This window comes from Pinus tabuliformis, chromosome X (assembly GCF_031772625.1).
Source record: "Pinus tabuliformis cultivar Carrire ecotype Pingquan chromosome X, CPIR1, whole genome shotgun sequence".
NCBI classification, from domain to species: domain Eukaryota; kingdom Viridiplantae; phylum Streptophyta; class Pinopsida; order Pinales; family Pinaceae; genus Pinus; species Pinus tabuliformis.
The window spans coordinates 938,822,228-938,829,482 of NC_142308.1; positions in this window are offsets into that span (position 1 = coordinate 938,822,228).

The window sequence follows — 7,255 nt, forward strand, 5'->3', positions numbered from 1 at the left end:
TCTAAGCTTGCTAAAATTTGTAGAAACCATAACATGCAAGCTCATAGTCTAGCTACTTTTGCTAGCACTTGCAGGTTGCATTTTGAGCCCAATTACCACTTTACTGCTAAGATAAAGCACAGGCCTGCTATCCCTAACAATATCAAAGATTGGCAAGTGTTTGAGAACGATGCTCAAATAAACAATTTTTTTACGTTACAACAAGAATTCTCAAGCTTAAACATTGATGAAGATGCCATGAATGACCTACAACAGCAAATGAGCCAAAATGAGTAAACTATAACAGCTGAAACAATGAATCAATTGCTGCACCCAACCATTTTTGATGAGAAAAACATGCAAGAGCTGAAGCAAATGCATTCAGAAAAAATAGCTGAAGCAGAGGCCGAAGTGATAGATTTAAAATACAATTTTTACCTGCTGGCCTCACTCCATTAGAAGACATATTTGATTCAAACGATGTCCCCAAAAATCCAAAGATGCAGCCCTTAAACGCTGTTGTGTAAGACTGTAATATTGGGACATCAGAGAAGCCCAGAATGATTAAACTGTCCAAGTCTTTGCCTCTCGATCAAAAACCAAAATATGTTGATTTATTTAAAGAGCTTCAAGATGTATTTGCCTGGAGTTATGAGGACCTTAAGTCCTATGACACCTCCATTATTCAACATACCATTCCCTTAAAGCCAAATCAAAAGCCCTTCAAACAGAAACTAAGGAGGATCAATCCTGTGCTTCTCCCTTTAATTGAGAAAGAAGTAAAAAGAATTTTTGAGGCTGGTATCATAGCACCCATTAGATTTTTAGAATGGGTATCCAATCTTGTTCCCACAAGGAAGAAAACAGGGGAGATTAGACTGTGCGCGGAATTGAGAAATCTGAACCAAGTCTCCCTTAAATATCACTACCCTCTGCCAAAAATGGACCACATTCTACAAAGAGTAGTGGGGTCGTCAAGAATTTCTTTGCTAGACGGCTTTTCAGGTTTTAATCAAATACTTGTTCACCCGAATGACCAAGACAAGACATCCTTTACAACACCGCGGGGAACATTTAAGTATGTGTAGATGCCTTTCGGACTAAAAAATGCAGGTGCTACCTTTCAAAGGGCCATGGACATTGCATTTGCCAAAGAAATCCATGATTTCCTAGTGGTTTACCTTGATGACCTTACTCCTTTCTCAAAATCTGATCAAGAGCACCTAAAACATTTGAGACAAGTCTTCCTAACCTATAGGAAATATGGCATTTCCTTAAATCCTAAAAAATCTCTCTTCGGCCTAGAAGAAGGCAAATTTCTAGGCCATATCATTTCAAAAGATGGGATTAGAATTGATCCTGAAAGAATTCAAGCCATCCTGCAAATCCCTTATCCGAGAAACATCAAAGAATTGCAAGCATTCCTAGGAAAGATCAATTTGCTACGGAGATTTATCCCAAACTTGGCCGAGCTGATACGAATGCTAAATAAAATGTTAAAGAAGGATTCCAAGGTAAAATGGACTTTAGAGGCCAAGCAAGCCTTTGAGGGCATAAAATCTGCCTTAACCCAAGCCCCAATCCTCACAAGTTCTCAATTTGATAAGGATTTCATCATTTTTTCATTTGCATCTGAACACACCATTTCTGCTGTCCTTTTGCAGAAAGATGATCAGGGAAATGAAAAGCCAATTGCATTTTTCAGCCGAGCCCTTAGAGATGCACCCTTGAAGTACCAAATCATGGAGAAGCAAGCATATGCCCTTGTTAAAGCAATCAAAGATTTCAGAATTTACATTTTATATTCACATGTGATTGCTTATGTGCCAAATGCTGTTGTAAAATACATATTAACCCAAGAAGGCATAGTAGGCAAAAGAGGCAAATGGATTGCCAATATCCTTGAGTATGACATTGAGATAAAACCCACCAAGCTGATAAAGGGACAAGGTTTAGCCAAACTGATGTCCGAAACCAATTTCTGAGCCTTAGACATTAATCAACTGGAGAAGGAATAGGAGTTGGCGACTCCACAAATCAGTCAAGATTTTTTGCAATCCCCATGGTATGCTGATATATGTTTTATATTGTTAAACATGTGTGCTCCTCTAGGGTTGTCCAAAACCAAAAAGATATTTTTAAAGATGAAAGCATCAAAGTTTTGTGTCTTAGATAGTGCCCTGTTTTGGAAAAATCATGAAGGAATATTGCTGAATTGTCTAACTATGAATGAAACTGACAGTGTCATGAAAGAATTCCATGCAGGGGACTATGGATGGCACTTATATTGGAAGTCCATTGCTGACAAGATACTCAGGGCTGGTTTCTATTGGCCCTCTTTGTCTGCTGATGTGAGAAATTTTGTTGTTTCACGCCACAAATGCCAAATATTTGAAGGCAAAAGAAAGCTTCTGCCCTTACCCCTTAAGCCCATTTCAATCGAGAAGCCTTTTCAACAATGGGGTCTTGACTTCATTGGAGAAATCCATCCATCCTCTTCTGGCCAACATAAGTGGATTCTAACAGCCACAAATTACTTTACCAAGTGGATTGAAGCCATCCCATGTAGGCAAGCCAATGACTCCACCATTATCCAATTCCTTGAAACCAACATTTTGTCCAGATTTGGCTGTCCTGAGAAGATCATTACAGATAACGCTGCTGCATTCAAATCCAAGAAAATGATCAGCTTTTGCCACAAATTCCACATTACCTTGGGTCACTCCACAGCCTATTACCCTCAAGGTAATGGCTTGGCCGAATCATCCAACAAGAGTTTGATTAACATCATTAAGAAAGTCTTGGAGGAGAACAAGAAGAACTGGCACAAAAAGCTTGTAAATGCCCTATGGGCAGACAGATTGTCAACCAAGAGGTCCATAGGGATGAGCCCATATGAGTTAGTCTATGTCATGGAGGCCAAGTTCCCTTCTTCTTTGGGAATCCCTGTTATCAAATTGCTGCAAGAGATTCAGGCATAACCAAATGATATCCAGAGAAGAATAAACCAAACTATCCATTTGCAGTAAACAAGAGAGCAAGTGTACGACAGAGCTCAGATCTTACAAGAGAAGCTCAAGAAAATGTTTGACAAAAGAACCAAGGTTGAAGATTTATGCATAGGCAACAAAGTCTTAAGATGGGATTCAAGAAGGGAGGACAAAGGAAAGCATGGCAAGTTCGATTTCCTGTGGAAAGGCCCCTTTATTATTTCTGTTGTTCAAGGCAATAACACATATTTTCTGAAGAGTTTGGATGGCATCACAGCTGAAGAAGGCCCTGTCAATGGCCGAATGCTAAAGCACTATCATAATCCCGTTTGTTGAACGCAACATAGCTTTGTATACTATCTCTACATTAATATTTTTCTTTTCAACACTTTTTCTTTTTAGCAGGCCAATAAGAGGGAACTACGTAGCAAATTTTGAAGGAAAGATCAGAGAAAGCTCTATTTTCAGGTCTCTGTTCTTTGAAATATATTTACAAGCACCCAAAAGGCAAGAGGGAGAATTTCAGTTTACAACAACAATTGAAGATCAAGGCATTCTGACCTGTTGTTCTTGGCTTTTCATCTTGAAAAACCATCCCCAAGTGGAGCCACTGTTAGCCTCCTACTGCAATAGGTTTCATATTTCATGATTGATTGTCTTACATACCAAATATGTCATCTTTTCATGCTGCAAGGTTCCATATTTCCAAGAAGTTCCATTTTGAAGAATCATAACATTTTTGAAGAGTTTTACAGATAAGGGAAAGCCAAACAGCTTAATCTTGGCCTCCCTAGGTTTAAATTGCTTGTTTTAGAAGATAGAGAATGAATATCTGTCCAAACAGCTTAAGCTTGGCAGATGAGTAGATAGGCAGAGAAACAAGGGCGCTCAATTGTTTAATCTGAGCCCCGGAAGAGATAAGGGTACATTTAGATAGGAGGGCAGTCAAAAGAAAAGAAGATAATCAGGGTCTGCAAGTCTAAGTGCACCCAAGCCAAAAATAAGAAAAAATGTTAGGTAAGTAGGCTGGGTAGGTAGTTTTGAAGTTGCAGAATGAATAAGTGTGGTCAATTTTATATTTCAATGTGTTATTTTACTTTAGATCACAAATACAAGGCAATTTTCCCTTGGAGCAGCTCAAGTGAGGCATGATTAACTTCCCTTTCTTCCTTTCTCCCAAATCATTCACTAACTTCCCCTAAAGATGTTAATATCTGCTTGATATCTTTAAAAATTCATCATGTTCCACAACACTTGCCTAAGCAAAGATCTCCTTTGCTTAAGGATGCTTATATTTCTTATAGAGGTCTTGTTTCCCCTTTAAAGCCTAGGATTTCTATCCTTAGCGCTTTCTTCACAAAATTCATATTAACTTCTAAAACCTATTATGTAAATCCCTCCTGATTTCCCCTTCCCATACTAAAAAATATAGTAAAAATCCCCATTATTTACATATCCCCTCCTCTGGTTGAAATATAACCATAAATATTGCTTGGGAACAAGGATAATTTTAGGGGCGAATGTTCGCCCTTTGGCGAAATTAAGGGGTTTTAAATTTTTAGTGGGCGAATATTTCGTATCATAGTACATTTTTACAAATCACCTCAAATAGCCCACCTTATTTTAAGGGAGAGGGTAAAAAAGGTAAATTTAGCCCTTGAAATTAGGACTTACAACCTTCCATTCGCCCATTTTCAAGAATAGGTTTTATTTAAGTAAATCCATTCACCCATTTTCAAGAATAGGTTTTATTTAAGTGAATCCTATCGGCCAAATACCATATTTATAAAAGAGGTATGGTAAATTAATAAAAATATAAATAAATGAGAGGTATGGTAAATAAATAAAACATTTTTTATATTTACTCCATAAGTCACCTTATATACATGTAAGGGTGTAAACAAATAAAAATATAAATAAAGTGGAGGTATGGTAAATAAATAAAACGTCTTTTTATACTTACTCAAAAGCTATGGCAAATAAATAAAAATATAAATAAACTAGACGTATCGTAAATAAATAAAACCTATTTTTATATTTAGTCCATAACCCTCGTTCTATTTATGAAGGCTCAAGAAAGAGGTTTTATTTAAGTGAATCCTATGGGCCAAATACCATATTTGTAAAAGAGGTATGGTAAATTAATAAAAATATAAATAAACGAGAGGTATGGTAAACAAATAAAACATTTTTTTATATTTGCTCCATAAGTCACCTTATATTTACGAACACTCAAAAAATGGGTTATATTTAGGTGAAACCTATGGCCAAAATACTATGGGACAAATACCATGGACTAGATTGTTATTAATACCATGCAAAAAACCATTATTAACCCTAATATTAGAATTAATAAAAATAAAAATGGCACATGGTATTGACCCATGGTATTCACCAAAATGGCACATGGTATTGACCCATGGTATTCACCTGGAATGTAGCCTATTTAAATGGGGGAATTAAACCAGCATGTAGCCTATGCTAAGATTCACTAGGACTTTACAAAGTTTTATTATTTAGTGAAAGACTCGCCAAGATCTTACAAGATTTTATAATTGAGTAAAATATTCGCCATGCCTGGTGAGAGATTCGCCAATAAATTATATATACATATTATATTATTGATAAAATCACCTTCCATTTTTCCTATATACCATGGAGATTCGCCCATTTATTATATTTATAAATTTAGGGGGGGTTCTTAAAATTTTCCCTGCTTGGGAATTGCTAAGTTTACTTGAAACTTAGTAAGAAACCTCATTTTGCTCAAAAACCATCTTCCTAAGGTGTTTGGACTCCTTCCAAAGACAAAACCCCCCTTTAAATGATATCGGACCCCTTCCGAGGCCTCAAGAACCCTTCCAAAGCTTTAAAAGGGCCTTTTCCGATCACATAAATCATTCTTCGCTCGCATTAACCCTCTTCCGATTGAGTGTTTCCTCCTCCGATGAATTTTCCTCCCCTCCGATGCGATATTGCTGTCGGAGGTCGCAGCATTCATTCATCGGCCCCCTTTTATAACTCCCCGATATCAATTCGCCGATGCAATTTCGCGATCGGCAGTCGCAAGTTTTATGTACCTGTATATATATGCCCCCCTCTCATTCGCTGACGCGATATTGCCATCGCACCCGAAAGAATATCGCATCGCGATCCACTCATTATCGCAATTGCATCATTTATCCATATATACCTCTGCTTCTCCGTAAAACTTGGTTATATTGCAAAAACTTAAGTTTTACCGCTAACCTCATTCTACTGCAATATATATGGCATTTCTGCAATATTTCCCATTTTTGCACAGCCGCATGCCTTATCGCTTTTCCGATATCGGCGATCGCTCCCATCGCCTCGCACATATAAAATCCATCGCCCCCTGTCCCCGCCGATTGCCGATCACCGATTTAATCCCTGCCGTACTGCCACGTCACCCTACCACATCACCCTACCATGTCACTGCCGTACTGGGACCCACTTCTGACGTCATCACTGAAAGAAGGTGCGAAGGGCACAAATCGCAGTAAAGGATGCCTGGAATGAAAAACTGAGGCAGTTTTTGATGCGCGATTAGCGCTTAGCGCTAATCGCACGTCGCTAATAAAAAATGATCAAAATGGAAGGCCGCTTGTTGCTCGGCTACCAGCAGTCCCGAAAACTTGCAGTTTGATAGATTTTCTTCATTTATATTCGTATTCAACGCGGCCAGTGCCGATAGCATTCCAGGGGTCACGAAATTCATTTTCAGCAGCCGTTTTTGCCTTGAAAGGGAAGAAAATGAGCGATTTGACAGTTTCAAACACATCAAGGGAGGGAAAGTGGCCCGATTCAACTGTAAAAGAGTATGAGAGGAAAGATGAAGCCCCGATTAAATTGAAGAGTATCAGTGAACCGGCAAAGAGTATCAGATCAACAATACCAAAGCAGGTGAACATTAAAGGCCTCCAAGCAAAGTCAAAGAAGGCGGTGAAGCCATTTAAGGCTCTCAGATCACAGTTAATGCACATCAAAGCCACTCAAGAGCAGGGAATCAAAGCCCAAAGCATAGTTATTGCAGAAACACTACATCGAGCCACTAAGGACACCATATTAACTCATTTTGATACAACTGCCTCTAGCGCAGCTCAAATAGATATCTTCTTGCATTAATTTCAGGACAAGATTAGATTAAAGAACTCATTTCCCTCAGATCTGTTGTAATAGATATTTTTAGATATTTTCCCTATACAAACCACCCTAATTTATTGTTTAAAGGGGGGGGTTGGTTGATAATCCTGATTCGGGACTCG